The sequence below is a fragment of the Mauremys mutica genome, chromosome 4 (genome assembly GCF_020497125.1).
Source record: "Mauremys mutica isolate MM-2020 ecotype Southern chromosome 4, ASM2049712v1, whole genome shotgun sequence".
Lineage (NCBI taxonomy): Eukaryota > Metazoa > Chordata > Testudines > Geoemydidae > Mauremys > Mauremys mutica.
In genome coordinates, this window is record NC_059075.1 from 118024854 (window position 1) to 118048258 (window position 23405).

The 23405-nt window shown below is 45.8% G+C and overlaps 1 pseudogene; it reads left to right on the forward strand.

Annotated features, from left to right (window-relative positions):
• The first annotated feature begins 2017 nt into the window (after window positions 1-2017).
• LOC123368711 overlaps window positions 2018-23405 on the forward strand; it is a 34888-nt pseudogene continuing 13500 nt past the window's right edge.

A 23405-nucleotide genomic window follows, 5' to 3' on the forward strand; every position in this document is an offset into this window, starting at 1 on the left:
GAAGGATGTGGATAAATTGGAGAGAGTCCAGCGGAGGGCAACAAAAATGATTAGGGGGCTGGAGCACATGACTTATGGGGAGAGGCTGAGGGAACTGGGATTGTTTAGTCTGCAGAAGAGAAGAATGAGGGGGGATTTGATAGCTGCTTTCAGCTACCTGAAAGGGGGTTCCAAAGAGGATGGATCTAGACTGTTCTCAGTGGTAGAAGATGACAGAACAAGGAGTAATGGTCTCAAGTTGCAGAGGGGGAGGTTTAGGCTGGATATTAGGAAAAACTTTTTCACTAGTAGGGTGGTGAAGAACTGGAATGGGTTACCTAGGGAGGTAGTGGAATCTCCTTCCTTAGAGGTTTTTAAGGTCAGGCTTGACAAAGCCCTGGCTGGGATGATTTAGTTGGGTTTGGTCCTGCTTTGAGCAGGGGGTTGGACTAGATGACCTCCTGAGGTCCCTTCCAACCCTGAGATTCTATGATTCTATGAAAAGGATCCTGACTAGCTGTCCAGCCAGCAAATGGGGAAAAAATGGGATGTGATCAAGTGACGTCAAAGACTATATCATGGTGCACATGCACAAGGGGGCTGAACTCCTGTCCCATGGGCATCCTTAATTCTGGCATTTCCTATCTTTTAAGTGCTTGAATCAGTAACCTTATGTTCTTGTAAAACAGGGATTTAATATTTGTTTTAATTTAATTTGATATAATATATGTGTGTGTCATTCCTGAGGGGGAGGCCGAGGGAGTCTGTGTGGGCTGGAGTTGTGAGAAGAGACTAATGGATGCAGTAGGGGACCAACCACCAGAGAGAGTGACCATAACACCTAAGTCACTAGCCTCAACATGTGAGTGTCTCTAGGGCAGTGGTTATCATGTTCACTCTATGTGCAGGGCGGATACAAGCAAATGCAGCCCTCTGTAAAGCTATGTATTTAGGGACCCGTATATGGGCCATCCCTTGGCAGTAGTACTAAAGCTGACTTACACCAGCTGAGATCTGCCCTCAGGCAGACACCCCTCTCTCTGCTTCCATCCTAAGAGGAGTCGGACCAATGGATTCTGGTTCCCATTTTTCTTACTTCTTTGCTGAAATGAACAGCGAACCTCTTGTTTCCGCTTCTCCGCTGGGACAAAGGCTTCTGGCAGCTGCAAACGAAAACAAAAACACAAGAAATTCTTAAAATGAGGCAACAAAGCCCCAAATGGTGGCAGGTGGTGGGGTGTGAGCCAGCATGGGAGCTCAGAGTTGCTGCTTATTTGATCTCAAAGAAAATTGCCCCAGAAAGACGACAGAGACTAAGAATTTCACTTGGATGTATCAGAAACGTGTCCTCCTTCTTCCATTTAACAAGCAGCAATTTCCTTCTGAGTAACTGTATAAGTGACTGGTAAAACTTTCCAAGCTCACTTTTGACGCTTATGATATTTGTGGTCCATGAAGATCCAATTCTGCTTACTTCGTTTTTGTCAAAAGTTCTGTTTTCATGATTTTTTAAATATTAAAGATAGGGATTCTTTCCCCCACTCCCGAATAGGATGTAAGCCTCAACTCCTGCTGATATCACTGCTATTTATGTATCAAGATGATGCAAAGTCCAGTCCCCATTCTGTCTGCTGCTCGCTATTATACGTGGCTTGTCTTGGTTAAAGCTGCTACGATATTTTCTCCCAACATGGAGTGTGTGGGAAGGGAAAAGTGGTGAACATGTCTATGGAGTTCATAACCTCACTATTCAGAGAAACAAGTTGCTGAAGCCAAAGAGGTGAATCCTAAAGTCAATAAAAGAAATAAAAACCAACACAGTATACATACATGGACTAAGAAGGCTTTAAATCATACTGGCTGTGGTATGAGGGTTGTTAGAGAAATTCAGAAAGTGCTGAAGTTCAGTTTTAGCTGGAGATGTTTTAGTTTCTTTGTATTGCACAATAAACTTTGAGCAAACAGTTTCCTGTTCCTCTCCCTATGTTTTTTTTATATATATATGTGTGTTTGAACACAAAGAAGACGGAGCGAAACACATCAAACCAGGGCCTTCAGATGATGTTGATGAGAGCGTTCTGACTAACAGTAAGTCCATCACTTTCTGCATTTTCTCTTGGGATAGGCTAACTTTAATCTGAGCTAGTTGTAGTTTGTACATGTGGGTGGAGAGACCTGTCAGATTGGGTTAGTGGCAGCGGGGCTCTGGTGGCTATTTAAAGGGTCCAGGGCAGTAAAGGCAGCGGGAGCCCCGTCCCTTTAAATAGCCCCCGTAGCCCCACTGCTACTATCCCAGGGCTCCAGCAGAAGGGCTCTGGCAGCAAATTAAAGGGCCCGGGGCTCCAGCCGGTGCTGGGAGCCCCAGGACCTTTAAATTGCTGCTTGGGGAAGCTGGGCCGTACTGGTACGGTGCACCTGCTCTTGCCATTACGCCGTACCGGGGCATACCGGCTTACTTTCACCTCTGCCCGACCCCATCCACCACCACCCCGACAGACCCCCAGAACGCCCACGCCTACCCAACCCTTCCCCGTCCCCTGACCACCCCCCCAGAACCTCCACCCCCTCCAACCGCTTCTTGTTCCTTATCAAACCCCTCCTCCCAGCCCCGGTCCGGCCCCCTTACCATGCTGCTCAGGACAGCGTGTATGGATGCCGTGTGGCCCGCTGGAGCTCACAGCCCCACCCCGTTACCATGCTGCTCAAAGCAGCAGGAGCTGCAGAACTGCCCAGGAGCGGTCTAGAGTGCTGGCGCCGGGCTCTGCGAGAGCAGGGAAGGTAGGGGAGGGGCTGGGGGAGCCTCCCCAGCTGGGAACTCAGGTGGGCCAGACAGGTTGGTCCCACGGGCTGGATGTGGCCCACGGCCCGGAGTTTGCCCACCCCTTTAACAACCGGTTCTAAACCAGCTTCTAAATTTAACAACCGGTTTGTGCGAACCAGCTCCAGCTCACCACTGAACACACCATATGTCAGAAGTTACCACTGCTCCACCTCACTTTGCTCTGATATTCAAAATACCCAGGAGGTTCTCACAAGCTAACGCTGGATCTCAGGATGCAGGGCCTGATATTCCAGGACTGTATTTTCTGGGTTTATATTTTTGAAATGTTAATTAAATTAGGGTGTCCCACCTCTATTTTCAAACCCAGTTGGCTGATAAATACTATTACCATAGCCCCTATCTTCCTAAAACCTCACTTGGCTTTACAAACATTAGCTAAGCTGCACCTCACCCTGTGCGTTAGATCAGTAGGATTATCTCCATTTTACAGATGTGGCTACAAGCACAAAGAATCATTTGTGAGAGAGAAACACTGAGGAGTTATGAATCCCAGTGACCTTCTCCCACTACTAGCTTACTTCTTTCCTCAACATGGGAATAATTGTTGTTATTAATGATCCAATTAATGATTAACACCAAGATTTTACATTGCATTTTAGCTTCTCTCTTGATGCCCAGTGATGGGAAACCAAAGCAGCAGAATCAGTGACTTGCTCTTACGAGCTCTCGACAACCTTTCTCAGGAAGATTTGAAAAGATTTAAAGACAAACTGTCACATTCTGACTTTGAGGGGAAAGGTAACATCCCCCGAGGTCGGCTGGAGAATGCCGACAGGATAGATACGAAGAACCTCCTGATGGAATTCTATAGTGGAGATGCTGCAGTAGATGTAACCATAGAGGTTTTCACTCAGATCAACCTCCAAGATTCAGCTGCAAAACTCAGAGAGGAAAGAGAGAAAGGTAAGAAACCTAAAGTTACTGTAAAACCTGGGAGTCTGCCCCAAGAATCTGCTCCAGGGCGGCAGCAGCAGGAACAGGAGAAACAGGCTGATAGCAGGAATGACAAATTCTGAATCCAAGCAGGAAGCCAGGGGGACTCAGAGCAGAGATGCCCACAGTGGCCCAGATTCTCTCACCTACTCCACTCCCTTTTCACCACTCAGCTGGCACAAAGGGAGCAGAGACAGCCTGTAACTCTGCATCTGAGGAAATCCGCAGTGTTGGGGAGTCCCCAGTGGGTGTAGAGCCAACAGAGCAGTGCAGAGGGAGTGTCATGGACAGGGAGAGGTGGGGACGAGGAGTAGCTGGAATGCATCCCTAGCTGGAGGATCATTCCTTGGTGACCATTAGCAACTAGTGCAAGTAAGACCAGCCTCCAGGCTGCTCTAACCTGTGCCAGAGCTGGGACAGAGAATTGAGGATCTGTAACTGGTAACTGGTCACAGCAGAGTATTTTATCCCCAAACAGCTGGTTGACAACATGAGACATTCCAGGGGTTCCAGGCAGGATCTTTATTATCTCCAAGGCTATCTTTTAATGCAAGAAACAAATTCAGTGCAGTATAAACAGCCAAGGAGCCAGCAAACCTGCAGAGCTGCAGTTCCAGAGGCTCCAGGCTGCTTTGCAGTGTCCCACAAGAGTGTAAGAGCCAGTGCCAGTGGGGAGCCAGTCTGTAGTGGAGCAGTGTTAGATTCCATGTGCTCAGTCATGGAGTTAAACTCAACCCTGTTACAGTCATTCCTGTTCCACTTCCCTGCATCCTACGGTGCCAGTGGAGCCCAGCTGGGTTGGTTCTGCCTGGGGTCCCTGGGATGGAAGCTCTGGGGCTGGCAGTGGGGCTCTCCCTAGAGGCCTTTGGAATTCACTCCCCTGGACAGTCCCCCAGGGGGAGAGTTTAGAAACCTCCAGAGCACAATGCAGGGGGCAGTTACTTGGTTTAGACTGAGCTCCGTCAGGCTGGGACAGTCATGTTATGTGTGTGCACAGGGCCTAGTACAATGGGCCCCCGATTGGGGCTCTAGATCCTACCAAAACTCAGTAATAAAATAATAATTATTGAGGGGTGGGGAAAGGGTTCTTTGTTACCCTAAATTAGTCACAGATGCTTGGCAAAAGGAGTGGCAATATTAAGCAAACTAGTCTGGTTACCTGTGTGGCTTTTAATCCAGTCAGCATCCTACATTCTATCAATAACTGAATCTAGTGAGAAGCTAGGGGGTGTTGGGGGGGAGGCCCCAAGTGGTAGTTATCCCAAATGAACAAATTCCCTCGGGCTGCCCTTAGTGTCTGTTTTAGATCCCTACATTTTAAAGGCTCTCCTGGGCCACCTAGCCCATCCCTGACCGAGGGCAGAATTCTCCTTTGCATGGACCCTTTAGTTGTTTCACCTAATCTGTGTTGGAACATGAGTGTTTGTGAGGGATTCCCTCTCCCCACAAACGCTCCTGAATTGACTGTTTGTCCCAGTGCCAGTTGTTCTGTGTTTCTCTGACCACGTGGCCGGCTCATCATGTAAAGTGCAGTTTAGTCATCAGTGGAATCAGGCAGGGGGACGTCCGAGAAACAGTATTCCCCAAACTGAACTTCATACACTGATGGCTGGTAACAGTGCTCTCCTTGGTGATTACTTCATTAACAGAGGATGCAATTGGATTATCAGTCACTTGTTGCCTCCATACAGAACAGAAATGCACTTGCATTGAACTACACTCTACATTCTTTCACTGTTATTTAAATGTAATTTCCCTTTCAGAGTTTCACCAGAGTCAAAACCCATCAGAGTTGTCGGCAAAAGGTATGTGATGGCTACCCAGGAAGTGCCTTTCCAGGTGACACCATTAGCACAGGGTTCCCTGGCAATTCTCCAGAAAAGGGAACACCGTGAAACTGCAGTAACACTACCAAAGGCAGCATTGTAAAGATGTTGATGGTGACTGTGGCAATGGCCCTGCAGGTGAGGATCATTCCCTAGGTTTTAATGTGCAGCAGCCAACGTCAATCCCCAGGAAATGCCTTTGTGGTGGTGGTGCCGCTGAGGTCCAATCCTGTTTCATTTCACAAAGGGGAGAGACGAATAGCAAAGAGAAAATGCTGCTGGTCTCTGATGCTGACGTTCCCGTGCAGCTTCCCTGCTCTTGAGTTACCGGTGCAGCAGGTGTGTTGATCAGCCACCCTGAGACCCAGCAAACTTTTACCAATGTCAGACTAAGGCGTGACTTTTATCTGACTCTGTGGTCAGGCCAACAGCAGTGCTGGGACAGATGGAGTCATCTTGGCCAGCTGAGCCAGACTTTCCTTAGATAAAAAAAGAAAAAAGAAACATGGCGGGGAAGGCAAATGACATGGTGTGTGTCGGGGGAGGGCATGCGGGGTGACATCAGAAGCCTCAGGCTCACATCCTGGGTAGTGTCCAGGATTTCGCCATTTGGTTCCCTCAGGCTGGTCAGAAAGTCTTTCAGGATCAAGATGATGAAGGCCCAACATTGTCATAGAATAACAGAAATGTAGAACTGGAAGGGACCTTGAGTGGTTATCTTGTCCACTCCCCTGCACTGAGCCAAGACCAAGTAAACCTACCCTGTCCCTGACCGGTGTTTGTCTTCATAAAACCCTCCAATGATAGAGACTCCACCACCTTCCTATAATCTCACCTATAAGAATAGTTAGAAAGTTTTCCCTAATATCTAACCTAAATCTCCCTTGCTGTAGATTACGCCCATTACTTCTTGTCCTATCTTCAGTGGACATGGAGAACAATTGATCACCATCTTCTTTATAACAGTCCTTAACATATTTTAACACTGTTATCAGGCCCCCTTCATCATCTTTTCTCAGGACTAAGCATATCCAGGTTTTTTAACCTTTCCTCATAGGTCAGATTTTCTAAACTTTTTATCCTTTTTGTTGGTCCTCTGGGCACTCGCCAGTGTTTCCACATCTGTCTTAAAGCATGGCACCCAGAATTGGACACAGGACTCCTGCTGAGGCCTCACCAGTGCTGAGTAGAGCAGGACAGTTGCCTCCTGTGTCTTATGTTATATCCTTGGGGCAGCCGGAGTAGGAAGCAATCACTTGAGGCCAGAGAGCAGACAGCTAACCAAAACCTCCATTTTATTAACAGACCATAATACTCCAACTCAGTTGCCATAGCAGCAAAAACCATGACAACCAAATACACAACATATTCCTCCCCCCCTAATAAGAACAGCCCCTAAATAAAAAAAAACACACACTAGACTAGAGAAGGAGGGTAGACTGCCTCCATTCCCGGCTAAACCCTGGGGATTATTTTGCCCCATAACCGTGGGTTCGCCCTAGCTAGAGATCCAGCCGATGAGGAGGCCTTCTGTCTCTAGGTGGATTACGGCGAACTTCTGGTGTTATTGCACCCGAAAGCACTAGGGGCTCAGGGTCCGCAGCACGAACGGGTGAGGAGGTGGTATCAGCTCGTGCTGGGCAAAGGGGTATCTCAGCCACCGGCAGTAATGGAGGAGAACAGTCAGGAACAGGTGACTCGTGATTCGGTGCCTCACCAGAAGAGGTGAAGTCAGACCCCTCAACTGCAGATGGGTCCTGAGGACTGGCATGACCTGGCAACAGCTGATCTACATGTCGCCGCCAGGTAACATTCTCTGCAGTCCGGACTGTGTAGGAAACAGGTCCTGTTTGAGTGATGACTGTGGCCGGGACCCATTTAGCTCTGGAAGTATAATTCCGAGCCAAAACTGGCTGTCCCGGGCTAAAGGTTCGGTCTTTTGCTCTGGGTGCCCGTCTGATGACTTGATATTGCTGCTGATGTTGCACAATTTGTCGGGGTTCAGAAGGTTTCAGCAGATCAAAGCAAGTGCGCAGCTGTCGTCCCAACATTAGAAAGGCTGGGGATGCCTGGGTCGTAGCATGAGGGGTGTTTCTGTAGGAAAGTAAGAAGATATCCAGACGCTTTTGAATGGAGTGTTATCCCCTTGCTGATTTCAAAGCGTTTTTCATTGTCTGCACAAATCTTTCAGCTAATCCGTTGGTGGACGGATGATATGGTGCTGACGTGATGTGGTGTATCCCATTTGAAAATTTTGAAACTCCTGAGAAACGAACTGCAGTCCGTTGTCGCTCACAAGTTGTTCTGGCAGACCAAAACGACTAAAGAGTCCTCGTAGTTTTTGGATAGTACTCTCTGCAGAAGTGGACTGCATTATAGAGACTTCTGGCCATTTAGAATGGGCATCTATTGCCACCAAGAACATGCTTCCTTCAAGGGGGCCAGCAAAGTCAACGTGAATACGTTGCCACGGGTTTTCAGGCCAGTCCCATGGGTGTAGGGGTGCCCACTGGGGTGCATTCCTCACACCCTGACATGACATACAAGCTTTTGCCTTCTCTTCAATAGCGCTGTCCAATCCAGGCCACCAAAAATAGCTTCGTGCAATTTCCTTCATGCGCACTATTCCACAGTGACCGGAATGTAGCTGTTCTAACATCTGTGATCTCAGCGGTGGTGGAATAATGACACGTCTCCCCCACAACAAACAACCAGATTGGACCGATAACTCCGTCCGTTTGGACATGTAGGGAACAAGGTCGGATGAGACCGGAGAGGTTTGTCGAGTTTTTCCATGCATCACCAGGTCCATAACTTGGGACAATACTGGGTCAACGCGAGTTGCCTTCTTTATCTGAGTAGCAGTGATGGGTGTATTCTCTACCTGTTCAAAGTAAAAGATTTCCTTTTGGGCACTATCTTGATGTTTGACCGGCAAAGGCAACCTCGAGAGGCCATCTGCATTGCCGTGCAGAGTGGATTTCCGATATTTGATTTCATATGTGTGTGCTGAAAGTATCAATGCCCAACGTTGCATACGACTAGCAGCTAATGGGGGAATGCCAGTGTAGGGTCCAAAAATTGACGTCAGAGGTCGATGGTCTGTAAGAAGAGTAAACTTTCGCCCAAAGAGGTACTGATGAAACTTCCGAATTCCAAAAACAATTCCTAAGGCCTCACGTTCGATTTGGGCGTAGTTAGTTTCTGCTTTGCTTAGAGTGCGTGAAGCAAAAGCAATAGGTCTCTCTTCTCCCGAAGGCATAATGTGTGACACGACTGCTCCCACTCCATAAGGGGAGGCATCGCAGGCCAATTGCAGGGGTAAGGATGGATCAAAGTGCGTTAGAACTTCAGAATTTAACAATGCATCCTTAGCTTTGTTAAATGCAACATCACAGGCTTCAGTCCACTTCCAGGCCTTGTTCTGCCCAAGGAGCTCGTGAAGTGGTTTTAGCAGTGTGGCTAACTGTGAGATGAACTTTCCATAATAGTTCAGTAGTCCTAGAAACGAGCGTAGCTGGCTTACATTTCGTGGTGGGGGAGCCTCCACAATAGCTTTAACTTTTGCAGGGGCCTTATGAAGACCTGCAGAATCGATTATGTGTCCCAAATATTCAACAGAGGGCTTGAAGAATTCACACTTGTCTTTGCGAACTCGTAGGCCATACTCTTCCAATCTTTGTAGGGTAGCCTCTAAATTCTTTAAGTGATCCTCTTCATTTCTTCCAGTGACCAGGATGTCATCCAGATAACACTGAACTCCTGACAAGCCACACAAGATCTGGTCCATAGCCCTCTGGAACAGGGCGGGAGCCGAAGTTATTCCGAAGGGTAGGCGACAGTATCGATAAAGCCCCTTATGAGTCACAATAGTCAACAGCTCTTGGGACTTTTCATCGATGTGCATCTGTAAATATGCTTGACTCAGATCAATCTTACTGAACTTTTGTCCCCCAGCCAGGCCTGCGAAGAGGTCATCGATGCGGGGAAGCGGGTATTGCTCTGCACACAACACTGGGTTGACAGTGACTTTAAAATCCCCGCAAATCCGGAGAGAGCCATCTTTCTTCACTATTGGAACGATAGGAGTGGCCCATGAGCTATGGGTAACTGGTATTAGGACTCCATTGGTGACCAGGCGCTCCAGGTCTGCTTCAACCTTTGGCCTGATGGCATATGGCACAGTTCGGGCTTTCAGATATTTTGGTGGACTGCCAGGTTTAATGTTCAATGTCACAGTGATTCCCTTCATACTTCCCAAATCATCTCCAAAAACAGCAGCATGTTTCCTTAGTATAGGGGTTAGACTGGTTTCTTCTTTAGTCATCCGGTGCACTTCTGCCCAGTTCAGTTGAATCTTCCCAAGCCAAGACCTACCCATTAAGGCTGGGTAGTTACCTCTCACCACAAACAGTGGCAATCTAGTGGCCTGTCCATTGAGCTCCACCTTAACATCAATAGTGCCCACCATGGGCACAGCTTCTCCCGTATATGTCTTCAGAACAGTTTTTGTTGCCTTAAGCGGAAGATGCTGTAGCTTTTCTTTATACACAGTCTCAGAGACCAGCGAGACAGCTGCACCGGTGTCCAGTTCCATGCGTATAGGTTTGCCCTCCAATAAGGGGGTTACCCAGTATTCATGTGAGCCCGCTGCCAAAGACAAAACATGCAGTGGCACTTCCTCTTGTGATGAGGTGTCTCCTTGATCATCCTGGGTCTGCTCTAGAGTATGCAAGGTTCCTCTTTTTGTCGGCCAGACCACAGGCCTCTTTTTCTTTTGTTTACAGGCACACTCAATGTGTCCCTTTTTGCCACAGTGTCGACACACCAGGTCCTTACACCAGCATTCTGATGCCTGGTGTCCTGGCTTACCACAGCGGTAACATTCTTGACTCTGCACCGTTTTGTGGGTCGGTTCTTGTGACACTTTTTGCACCCTAGGGGGTGCACCGATGTATTGTGCCTCCCTTGTAGCCAGTTCCATGGAGACAGCAATATCAACAGCCTTCTGTAAGGTAAGCTGAGCCTCTGTCAGTAGGCGCTTCCATATAGCTTCACTGTACAGGCCACACACTAACCTGTCACGCAGGGCATCATGTAACATTTCTTTAAATTCACAGTGTTCTGCTAGCTTTTTTAAAATGGCTACAAATTGTACAACTGTTTCATCTTCCTTTTGGTCTCTTTTGTGGAACCTATATCTTTCAGCAATTACCAGTGGTTTTGGGGAAAAATGGGACCCCAGGATTTCCACAATGTCACTGTAAGATTTAGTTGCTGGCTTAACAGGGTGTAGTAAGCTGTGTAGCAGGGAGTAGGTTTTAGCCCCTACAACACTTAAGAATATTGGCACCTTCTTCGCTTCTGTAATGTCATTTGCAATAAAAAAAAGCTCAAAACGCTCAGTATACACATGCCACTGCTCTGTATTCTCATCAAAAGGCTCCAGGGGCCTGGTCAGAGTAGCCATGATTTTTAGTTTCACTTTCACAGTCAGTGCAAAGAAGCAGCTTTTTTTCTTTGTTTGGTCTTTACCTTGACTTCTACTTCCTTCTGTTACTGGAGCAGCACCAGGATCCCACCTTCGTCGCCAGTGTTATATCCTTGGGGCAGCCGGAGTAGGAAGCAATCACTTGAGGCCAGAGAGCAGACAGCTAACCAAAACCTCCATTTTATTTACAGACCATAATACTCCAACTCAGTTGCCATAGCAGCAAAAACCATGACAACCAAATACACAACATCTTACATATGACAATCCTGTTAACACACCCCAGAATATTAGCCTTTTTCACAACAGCATTACATGGTTGACTCATGTTCAATTTGTGGTACGCTATAACCCCTAGATCTTTTCAGCAATACGACTGCCTAGTCAGTTATTCCGCATTTTGTATTTGTGCATTTGATTTTTCCTTCATAAGTGTAGTACTTTGCACTTCTCTTTATTGAAGTTCATGTTGTTGATTTCTTACAAGTTTTCCAATTTATAAAGGTCCTTTTGAATTCTAAACCTGTCCTCCAAAGTGCTTGTAACCCCTCCCAGCTTGGTGTCATCCACAAATTGTAAAAGTGTATTCTCCACTCATCAAAGTTATTAATGAAAATACTGAATAGTACTAGACCGAGATCCATCATTGAGACTCCATTAGAATGCCCTGCCATTTTGACAGCAATCTATTGATAACTGCTCTTTGAATACTTTTTTTTTCAATCTACTGTGCACTCACCTTATAGTAATTCAACTGACCACATTTCCCTAGTTTGCTTATAAGAATGTCTTGTGGGACTGTGTCTCAAGCCTTATTAAAATCAAGACAAGTGTTATTTATGGCTCCTTCAATCCTGTAGGCTAATAATACTGTCAAAGAAGGAAATTAGGTTGGTTTGGCATGATTTGTTCTTGAAAAATCCACATTGGCTATTACTTTTTACCCTATTATGCTCTAAGTGCTGACATATTGAGTGTTTAATAATTTGTTCCAGTATCTTTCCATCCATTGAAGTTAGGCTGCTTGGTCTTTAATTCCCTAGGTTGTCTTTGTTCCATCATAAAAAAGATATTTGCCCTTCTCCAGCCCACTGGGACCTCATCCATCCTCTATGAGTTTTCAGAGATATTGGTTCAGAGAGTGCTTCATCTAGTTCCTTAAGTATCCTAAGGTGAGTTTTTAGGCCCTGCTGACATGAGTGCATCTAACTTATCTAAGTAGTCTTTACCCTGCTCTCTCCCTATTCTGGCTTTTGGGTTTTCCCTTTTGTTATTAATAAGAATTGTCTTAGCATCTGGTCACAATTAACATATTTAGTGAACACTGAAGCAAAATAGGCATTAAACACCTCAGCCTTCTAGGTATCATCCATTATTAGATCTCCTTCCCCGCTAAGCAGTGGACCTGTGCTTTTCTTTGTCCTTCTCTTGCTCCTGTTGTATTTATAGAGCCTTTTATTGTTTTCTATGTCCTTCACTAGGTGTAACTCATTTTGTCCCTTAGCCTTTCTGATTTTGTCCCTACATCTCTGTGCAATGCTTTTGTTCTCATCCTAAGCAATTTGTCTGTCTTTCCACTCTTTGTGTCATGGTGGATCCCAGGAGGTGATGGGAATCCCAGCCATGATGGAAAGTTCGCTCCTTCCATTTCATGTGTTCTTCTGTTCCATTTAGCGACCCACAGACAAACTGTGTACAAAATGGGGCGGCAGCCTCATGCTATTACAATGAACCATTCAAAATACTTGGTGATTTCAATTATAAACATCTTTCCTATTTCTAGAATCTCTAGGCTCATTGTCATGCCAACCTATGACTTTACCAGGAGCCTTGCAGACCCCTCAGTACTGCTTTTCTAGAGTAAATGATCCAGTTTGTATCAGTTGTTTTACAAACAATTTTCTATAATGGGCTGAGTGGGACTTTTGTTACCTTGGGCAACTTCCAATACAGATGTGTGCAAAATGTCCCTCTGGATCAGTACTGAGTGAATGTACTAGCCTCATGCTGGAGGACACTCTGCTGTAGGGGCAGGGGTGGCTCCAGACCCCAGCACGCCAAGCGCATGCTTGGGGCGGCATGCTGCGGGGGGCGCTCTGCCGGTCACCAGGAAGGCGGCAGGCAGTTCCGGTGGACCTCCCGCAGGCGTGCCTGTGGAGGGTCCGCTGGTCCCGCGCGGCGGCCAGCACACCTTCCACAGGCATGCCTGCGGGAGGTCCACCAGAGCCGCGGGACCAGCAACCGGCAGAGCGCCTTCCGCGGCATGCCGCCCTGCTTGGGGCGGCAAAATGTCAAGAGCCGCCCCTGTGTAGGGGCACCATCTCTTAAGTGAGGAAGGTAACTGGAAGTACTCAATTGTGGTAATTAAAGATCCCGTTATGCTCTCTCTTGTAAACCCATGTGTCCTGACAAATTCTAGTTTATGAAGTTACATTCTTTCCACCTACATTCCCAGTATTGTTTCAACTGCATATAATATTCTCCTCCACTTGTTATCTACCTTGTTGTGTAGACAGTAGCCAGGTTTCACCAGGGGATGAGGTGATGCCTACAATCTTTACTTAAATGAATAATTTCATTGAGGCGACCATGTTTGAATAAGGGCTGCAGGATCTCACCCATATTTAAATGATTTCAGGATCCTTTTTGAAGAAGGTTTCATTATAAATGTGAAGAACCATTATTGTTGTTACAGTAGAACTATTTTAAGAGATTAGTCTGAGATTAGTCTGTCTGTTTTCTGAACTTTCAGTTCAATATTTCTAATGTTTCATGTTGCTGATACAGGTTACAATAAGAAGTATAAAGAAGATATTAAAAAGAAATACAAGCTAATAAAAGACATGAACAGTCGTTTTGGTGACAATATGATTCTAAACAGAAGATACACAAACCTCACTATTGTAGACAGACCTCGTCAGGCAAAGGAGAGAGAACATGAAATAATGGCCATGGGATGGAGACATGCAGAAATCATGACTGAACGAGCTAGTTCTGCAGTTACACTGGCCACTCTCTATAAACCTGATAAAGATGGACAAACACCACAAGTCGTTGTGCTGCTGGGAGCTGCTGGGATTGGGAAAACAATGACTGCAAGAAAGATCATGTACGATTGGGCAACTGGGGAACTCTATAAGAAAAAGTTTGATTATGTTTTCTACATAAACTGCAGGGAAATGAACCTTCTTAATGAGCAGGGAAGTGTGGCTGACATGATTTTTAAAAGTTGGCTTAATACAAATGCACCAGTTAACCACATTCTGGTGAATCCAGAAAAACTCCTGTTCATAATAGATGGGTTTGATGAACTGAGATTTTCCTTTGATCAGCCTAAAGATAATCTGTTCACTAATCCCTGGGAGAAAAAGCCAATGGAAATCCTCCTGAGCAGTTTATTTAGGAGAACAGTTCTTCCTGAGTCCTACCTGATGATCACTACAAGACCAGCTGCTCTGGAGAAACTTGGGCAATGTTTGGAGTGTTCACGTTATGCAGAGATCCTGGGGTTTTCCAAAGCTGAGAGGGAGGAATATTTCCACAAGTTCTTTGGAAATTAAAACCAAGCAAGACAAGCTTTATGATTTGTGAAAGCAAATGAAATTCTTTTCACCATGTGCTTTGTCCCCTTCGTATGTTCGATCATCTGCACGGTTCTGAAACAACAGCTTGAAAAAGGTGAGAATCTCACACAAACTTCAAAAACAGTCACTGGAGTGTATATGCTCTACCTTTCCTGTTTAGTCAAGCCTCTCAGCAACAATACAAAGCAACACTTACATGGAAATCTGAAGGGACTTTGCTCTTTGGCTGCTGATGGAGTCTGGAAACAAAAGATACTGTTTGAGGAAGAAGAAATCAAGAAGTTTGGCTTAGATCAAGAGAACTCTCTCCCCCTCTTTTTGAATGAGAATATTTTTCAAAAAGAAACTGACTGTGAATGTCTCTACAGCTTCATTCACTTAAGTTTTCAAGAGTTTTTTGCAGCTTTGTTATATGTCCTGGAGGAAGGTGAAACAACAACAGATTCAGGGATTCCCAAGAAAGATGTGAAAACGTTGTTAGAAAACTATAGCAACTCTAAAAATTATTTAATGTTAACAGTGCGATTCCTGTTTGGGTTCTTAAATGAAGAAAGAATGAAGGACCTGCAGGAAAAATTTGGGTGTAAACTTTCACCTAAAATTAAGGCAGATTTACTGAAGTGGGTTCAAGCAAACCAACAAACAGATTTAACCTTGCCCTGTGTTCATGAGGGGATTTATCAAAGTTATCAGCTTGAGTTGTTTCACTGTGTGTATGAGATGCATGAAGAAGATTTTGCAGTTAATGCACTGGATCACTTCACTGAACTGAAATTAAATCAAAATAAATTTACCCAGATGGATCAATGGGCTCTTTCATTCTGTGTAAAGCATTGTCGTAGTCTGGAGTCACTTTGTATGTGTGACTGTACATTTAGCTTAGAAGACCATGAGGAAGAACTCCCAAGACGACAAAAGTGGCTACATCAGTAAGTATTATCTGAGCTGAAAAATCTGTAGTTTCTTTAACAGATCAAATGTTGTTTTTCCTATGTCTTGATAACTACTAATTGGCTGAATGACCCACCTGAGAACAATTCTACTGTTACTGTAAGCTAATGATACAGTTATCCAGGGCCGGTGCAACCATTTAGGCGACCTAGGCGGTTGCCTAGGGTGCTAGGATTTGGGGGGCGCCAATTTCTTCGGCAGCGACCTCAGCAGCTGAATCTTTGGCCACCCCGGTTGCCGCCAGCATTTAGGCGGAGGGAGCTGGGGCAGGGGGGTGCGGGGAGGGCTGCCTGCAGCAAGTAAGGGGGGGGCAGCACGCAGGGGGAACTCCCTTCCCCAGCTTACCCCTGCCCCGCCTCCTCCCTGAGTATGCCATGACCGCTTCATTTCTCCCACCTCCCAGGCTTGTCGGTATTAATAACTGCTTGGCAGGTCTCCAAAAGCAATCCTAACCCAACCTACCACATCTTGCACATCTTGCAAAACTGTCACATGTTTCCACATAACTAGTGCAATGAGAGTGTGGAGTTTTTTTGTTTTTTCTGGGTGAGCAAAGATGCCACAATACCCAGTGGTAGAGTGACCAGATAGCAAGTGTAAAAAATTGGGACAGCAGGTGCTGCCTGCCCTGGCTCCCTATGTAAGAAAAAGCTCCAAAAATCAGGACTGTCTCAATAAAATGGAGACATCTGGTCACTCTACCCAGTAGCTTAGCAGATGGTGCATTGAAGTACCAGCTAAAGGGCTGTGAGTTCTAATCCCAGTTGTTTTCTTGACTGCTCTTGATATTTCTCTGCTTTTTTCATCCCTTATTAACATAGGCCTCAAAACCCTGCCTTAGGGGAGGTATAACTATCACCCACCCATTTTACAGCCGAGATAACAGAGCGATTGGCAAGTTCACATCAACAGAGCCGAGGATAGAACCCAGGCCTCTAATAGCATGGATCTAAGCCTCATCCATTTTGCCACCCTGCCTATAAGGTGAAAAGAGCCAAAATATCTCTGTGTAATCCACATTCAGACAGAGTGGCTCTTTATTCCTGTCTAGTGACTAGATCGTACAGCAAGCGGTTCATGGATCTCTAATAGCCGCTGTACTCATGGGAGTGGTCCTATAAATCAAGTGACAGATGCTCCTCTTTTGAGGTTGAGAGCCCAGGACCACTCCCTGCAGATCAGGGCTGGCCAAATCAGGCAGGGAACAGATCTGACCCTGGTCTCTCACATTTCAGATCAGTGTCCTAACTACCCAGTTACAGAATCAGTCTCGCTCTCTCTGGCCCAATTAATATTTAAGGATCTGCACAAAGTGGAATAGCTCCAACAGAGAGAAAAACACTAACCATAGGGTTATTTGCTATTCTGAGATGAGAGCTCTCTCTCTCTTCCTCTCTCCAGAGGTATTAAGGAATGTTTGTTGAACATTTTCTAACTGAAGACAACCCAAGCAGGAGGGTTGTTGCAATGGCTCTGCTGTCTCTAACCAGCAGAGCTTAGATTCCTCCCAGAGCAAGGAAGAGAACCCAGCCTAACAATCCTGAAACCCAACAGCCTAGTGCTAGGAATTAAACACCATTCCCCGCTAATAGGATGTTGGTGGCCCCAGAATGAATTGAGATTGGTCAGTACCAGCTCCCACCTCACAAACTCACCACAAACAAAGCTCACGAAAGCTCATGCCAAAATAAATTTGTTAGTCTTTAAGGTGCCACAAGTACTCCTGTTTTTTTTTTTTTTTGCGGATACAGACTAACACGGCTGCTACTCTGAAACCTGTCACCACCATGTGTTACACTAACTAGTAAATGATCACGTTTAGTCTAATGGGCAGAAGTTAGTAAGCAGGAGTCATGTGCACCAGCTGCCCGGCCATTGTCAAGTGTTTTGCAGGCAGGGGAGGCTCTAGACATTTTGCCTCCCCAAGCACGGAGGGTCCGCTGGTCCCGCAGCTTCGGCGGACCCTCCGGACCTGCGGCTTCGGTGGACCCTCCGCAGGCAAGCCACCGAAGGCAGCCTGCCTGCCACCCTCGCAGCGACCGGCAGAGTGCCCCCCGTGGCTTGCCGCCCCAGGCAAGTGCTTGGAGTGCTGGTGCCTGGAGCCGCCCCTTTTTGCAGGATTCACAGCAGAGGTAAGTTTTAAGGAGGGATTTGAAAAAGGCTATTGCAAAGGAGTAATAAGAACATAAGAATGGCCATACTGAGTCAGACCAAAGGTCCATCCAGCTCAGTATCCTGTCTGCTGACAGTGGCCAATGCCAGGTGCCCCAGAGGGAGTGAACCTAACAGGTAATGATCAAGTGATCTCACTCCTGCCACCCATCTCCACCCTCTGACAAACAGAGGCTAGGGACACCATTCCTTACTCCTTAGTGGAGTTATGATGTGTTCCTCCCAGGCATAGGGGATGGCAAGGGAGAAAGCATGAAAATATTATGGACTAATGAGTAATGAAAGCTGGCTTGGTCGGCAGAGTAGAAGCGGAGGTTGACATCTTGATAATGTGCTACAGTAACAGACAGGGCAAGGCTAAGCCATAAAGGGCTAAATGGTAACTTGTGTTCGATTCAGTGGAGAGGGGTGGCTAGGTTACCAGGAACACATCTCCGCAAAACGGTGCTGCCTGCCCTGGCTTCCTAATGGCCCGAGTCAAGTTAAATAAGGTTGTACTGACTCTTTTCAAAGCACTGCATGGTGCTGGCCCTAGATCTGAGATAGAGAGAGAAAGCTACAGTCCCTCCAAGACAGCGAATTGGCCTGGTGGCTTTGTTCCACAAGAAAAACCAATCAGTTGACAAGGAAGGAAAGGCTCGTCTCTGCAGGAGATTCAGTTGTCCCAGGTGTGGGGTCACAAGGTGGAACTCACTGCTCAATGAAATAAGAATGAACCCCCTGCACCCACCCACCCACACTGCCTCAAAACTAAATACAAACTCTACATCTCTGACTGAGTTTTCCCACAAGAACCAGCTCTCACCAGCACCATCACATTACACATGTTCTTTAAAAATAACCCCAGTGATACCCACGCTCTTTCCTGATGGAGGGGAGATGTCTTGTGGAAGGCACTGGGACACCATAGTGTTGGATGACCTTACAATAATCTGAGTCTTCAGCATAAATTTGACCGTCAAAGCCACATTTTGAATGAAATTGCCCAGTGTCAAGGTGTAGGTGGAGAAAAGGAGGGGCCAAGGAAGGAGCCCTGTGGGGTGCCAGTGAAAGATGAAGGGGGGTGGGAGGATGCAGCACATGAAATGCTGACGAGAGAGGTAGGAGGAGAAGCAGGAGAGAACAGACTCCTGAAAGTTGAGGGAAGAAGAGGTTTCAAGAGAAGGAGAGTAGGCAAAGGTGTTAAAGGCAGTGGAGAGGTTGAGGAGGGGGAGGACCGAGTACAGAACCTGAACTCTGGCTAGGTTGCGGTTAATAAAAACTAAGATGGAAGCTTCAGTGGTGAGGAAGCCAGACTGGACAGGGTGACAAAAGACAGGGATTTGGCCTGCTCTCCTTTTACCCACCATCTGCCTCAGTGACACCATCGACCATCCCATCCTATCTTCTGATCTACCTTGTCTCTAATACCCTTCCATTCCTCATGTTTCCCCCCCTCAAACTCTGGGCCATTTCCTTGGCAACATATGTGTGATTTATTTGCCCCCATGCAGGGCTGGCTCTGGCTTTTTTGCCGCCCCAAGCAAAAAAAAAAAGGGGGGGTGGGGGGGCCGCCGGAGCGGCAAAGCAGGGGGGGGAAAAAAACAAAAAACATGGCGCAGCCAGAGTGGCAAAGTGGGGTGGGGGGAACAAAAAAACGGCCCGGCTGGAACGGCAAAGTGGGGGGGTGAGGGGGGAACCTGCAGCACAGCCGGAGCAGTAAAGCGGGGCAGGGGGAACAAAAAAACAAAAAAAAAGGCACGACTGGAGCAGCAAAGCAGGTGGAAAAAAAAAACCCTGCGGTGCGGCTGGAGCGGCAAAGCGGGGGGAGGGGACACGGCGCGGCAAAGTGTGGGGGGGACAAAACAAAAACACGGAGCGGCAAAGCGGGGGAGGGGCAGGAATGGCGCGGCTGGCAAAGCAGGGGAAAAACAAAACAAAAAAACCCTACAGGGCGGCCGGAGCCAGTGTGCAGGGGGACTCCCTGTGCTGGAGAGTGCGCGCCTGGTCTAGTGGGGGGAGGAGAGAGAGAAGGGGGGCAGCTAGGGCTTCAGCGGGGCTCTCTTCCCACGGCCCCAACCGCCGCACTGCCTGCCGGGAGGGCTCCGTGCTGCTCCGGTCGGCTGGGAGGGAAGGACGCTGGCTGCCCTGCCAAGTTTGCTGCAGGGTGCTCCCCTCCTGCACCCCTTACAGGGCGGCCAGAGCAGCAGGAAAAAAAAAAGTGGCCGTGCCGCCCTAATATTGGGCAGAAGCCACTCCCTAGAATCTGCCGCCCCAAGCACGAGCTTGCTCAGCTGGTGCCTGGAGCTGGCCCTGCCCCCATGATAAAAAACCCTTCCCGTGACCCCCACTTGTCTCTCCAACTATCACCCTGTCTCCCCGAGTACTCTACAACTGCTGTTTAAGAAAGACCTGATTATTAGAGCTGGGCAGATAATAATTAATAATTCATTCAATGAATGTTGCCTTTTTCACAAGTTATCCAATCAATTTTATTGTTTTAAATATTAATTTTTCTAAATTATTCATTTTGATTGGACACACAGGTCATAGATATTTCAGTTCTGTGATTCGATGAACATAAATATGAGAACCAGATTTCTAGTATGAATGCTCAGGATTATAAATACAAATTTTGCTTTCACGGGAATATTCTGTAATAGTGATTTAAACGCATTGCTTCAACAACATTCCTGTCTGCAAATTCCCTTTGCTAGAATATTTGGAAAGTGCACAATAAAGATGTGTGAACACAGTGGAAATAAATTCACTTTAAAATTCATCAGAATATTCTTGAATTTTAGTTGTTTAATTATTCATCCAGCACTATTTCTTATACAGATGCTGCTTTAAAATTAACTTACCATTTTACACATTCTGCTGTCAGGAAACAATCAGCTCCATTTCTGGTTCCTCCTAGGGATGTAATTTACTAAGTGTAACCCCAATTATACACTATTGAGTAACAGTTGTCATAATTACAATTTTAAGCAAATACTTATATTTGGTTTTTAGCTTTGTGGGCAAATTAAAGACAACATTCCTAGTTAAATAAAACACAATAATTTCTACTGTATCTCCAGAAATGATACTGCAGTTACTGCCTGACACACAAGCATAAAACCTCTGGAGACATTCCCATTTGTGTGAATAGTTAGGACTGGTTTTAATATTCAGAGAATCAGAGTACCACAAGTTCATAAAATGAATGGATTAAACTTAGTCGCATGTATTCTATTTGACTCCGTATACTTAAAACACATATCAAAGTAGTAGATGTAGTTTTGAATTGGGGGACTTACAACAACTAACTGCCTGCAGAATAACCTATATGCACTGTATCACACTGTCCAAGAGGCTATTTCAATGTTCAGGAAATAGAATTAAAATCTGCCTTCAGAGAACAACAAAGAAAATTTCTATTTTCTCCTTTTTTTAAGGAAAAACCGTCAGGATAAGCCAAAGCATTCACCTATTTACCTGCTCTGTCAAGCACTGAAGGATCCAAACTGTAAATTAAAGAAACTAGAGTAAGTAACTATTCTTTCTTTTTAAAATCCCCTTATTACTGCTGCTATCCCAGAAATTCTACAGCAGTGCAGCTCTTCACCATGGTTGGTATAGTGACCACATAGAATTGTGTAACTTCTGAGGATTGTGTTTAAATTTTCAGTTAAAACATGTGGGGTTGGCTTAGTCGGCCTAGTGCTGTAATGACAGTTAACCCAATTACCTTACCCACAGATGAGCCTGAGAGACAGGGGTCAGAAGGTCAGGGGGAATTCTTTGAGATCAGGAAAGATTCAGGAAGTGGAAGATACAAACTTAGGCATTTTAATCTTAGATATTTCTGAGGTGCTTGTCACTAGAGCTCGGTGAAATTTACTTGGTGAATAGCTGATTTGGCAAATAATGCAGTTTAGAGTTGACTGTTCATGAATTCAGGTCAAATCTGATGAATAGTTTAAACTGAATAAAAATGGGGAGAACGTTTCCAAAAAATGTTTAGTTTTGACATTTTTGAAACAAAATTTCAAAGTTTGTGACAAAATTATGTTTTGTTAGGAAAATTTAGCTCAATTTAATTAAAAAAATAGAGTTAAACAAAAAACCTGAAAACTAAGCATTTTGTTTAGGGGAGCACAAAACATTTCATTTGATCCCAAACCATTTGTTTTACAGTTTTTTTCATTTTGTTGGGAAAAATAGTCTTTTCTGTTTCAAGTGAACCCAAATAAAATACTTTCTTATTATTGGGTTCAGGCACTGAACCAAATAACCAATTATTCACCCAGCCCTACCTGTCACCAGGGTATCTAAGCCCTGAACATATCTATTTATTTAACATCTATGTATCTTCACTGGATTTCATTTCTCCCTGACTCACAGGTGTGGTTTTTTGGGAGGGGATTGATTTATTTCTTTCTCTTTCTCTGCTCCACCCCTCAACTCTCTCCTGGCTTCTTTATTTTCTTCCTACTACACCAGCTCCATCTCATGCAAGTTGGTCTAGTTCAGGGGTCGGCAATCTTTCGGAAGTGGTGTGCCAAGCCCTCATTTATTTACTCTAATTTAAGGTTTCGTGTGCCAGTAACACATGTTAATGTTTTTAGAAGGTCTCTTTCTATATTATATAACTAAACTACTGTTATATGTAAAGTAAATAAGGTTTTTAAAATGTTTAAGAAGCGTCATTTAAAATTAAATTAAAATGTAGATCTTATCAGTTTAGTTGTGATCCTTGCCCTTGCTTTTCCTTGCTGAGTTTTCCAATTTCCCCAGGCAGGCAGCGGGCTGGCAGATGGAACCCCAGACCAGCAGCAAAGTGCCACTGAAAATCAACTTGCATGCCACCTTTGGCATGTGTGCTATAGGTTGCTGACCCCTGGTCTAGTTATTACTTAGTCCTGCTTTGAGTGTGGGGGACTGGACTAAATGACTTATTGAGGTACCTCCAGCCCACACTTCCGGGATTCTGTGGTGATCCTGGAGTTGTTCCTGGGAAACTCTTTAGCAAAGAGGTGATCTTGCATTTTGCTTTGACCATGGCTAGGCCAGGACTCAGTCTGATCCCCTCTGACAAGGAGTTCTACAGCAGGGCTCTAGCTGTTGAGAGTTCTCTGCCCCAATGCCCAAGAGTCTGAGCCTGGGCTCCTATAGCTGGATTGTCCCTGTGAGTACAGCTGTTCTGCAGGGTGCTGGTGGATCGAGTGGTTTGAGAGGACATCTGTGCTAAAGAACTTTGAGCTTACCAGCAGCAACAGCAACATACCTGTATCACTGCACAGCCACATACATACTTACAGCAATGCACAAGGCACCATATCACCTTTGGATTTTAATCAAATGCAATGACATATTGTCTCCTACCATGTCCCTCTGCACTGATTCAGCACAAACACTGGCAGAGCAGCTGCAGTGGGGCAATAAATACTTCCCATTCAATCCGACAATGCCCCTGCCCAGCCTTCCATAACAGCTCAGTGTACTGGTGCTGTCGTGATAAGCCACTCACTGAAGCTAGACAGAAGATTTCATAATTTGGATGAAAAAATGAACAAAGGTGATACAAAATTATCAGAAAATTGCTTCCAATTTCCAGCCTGTTCTGCATGCCAGCCCCATGTCTGTCCCTAAACACCCAACCC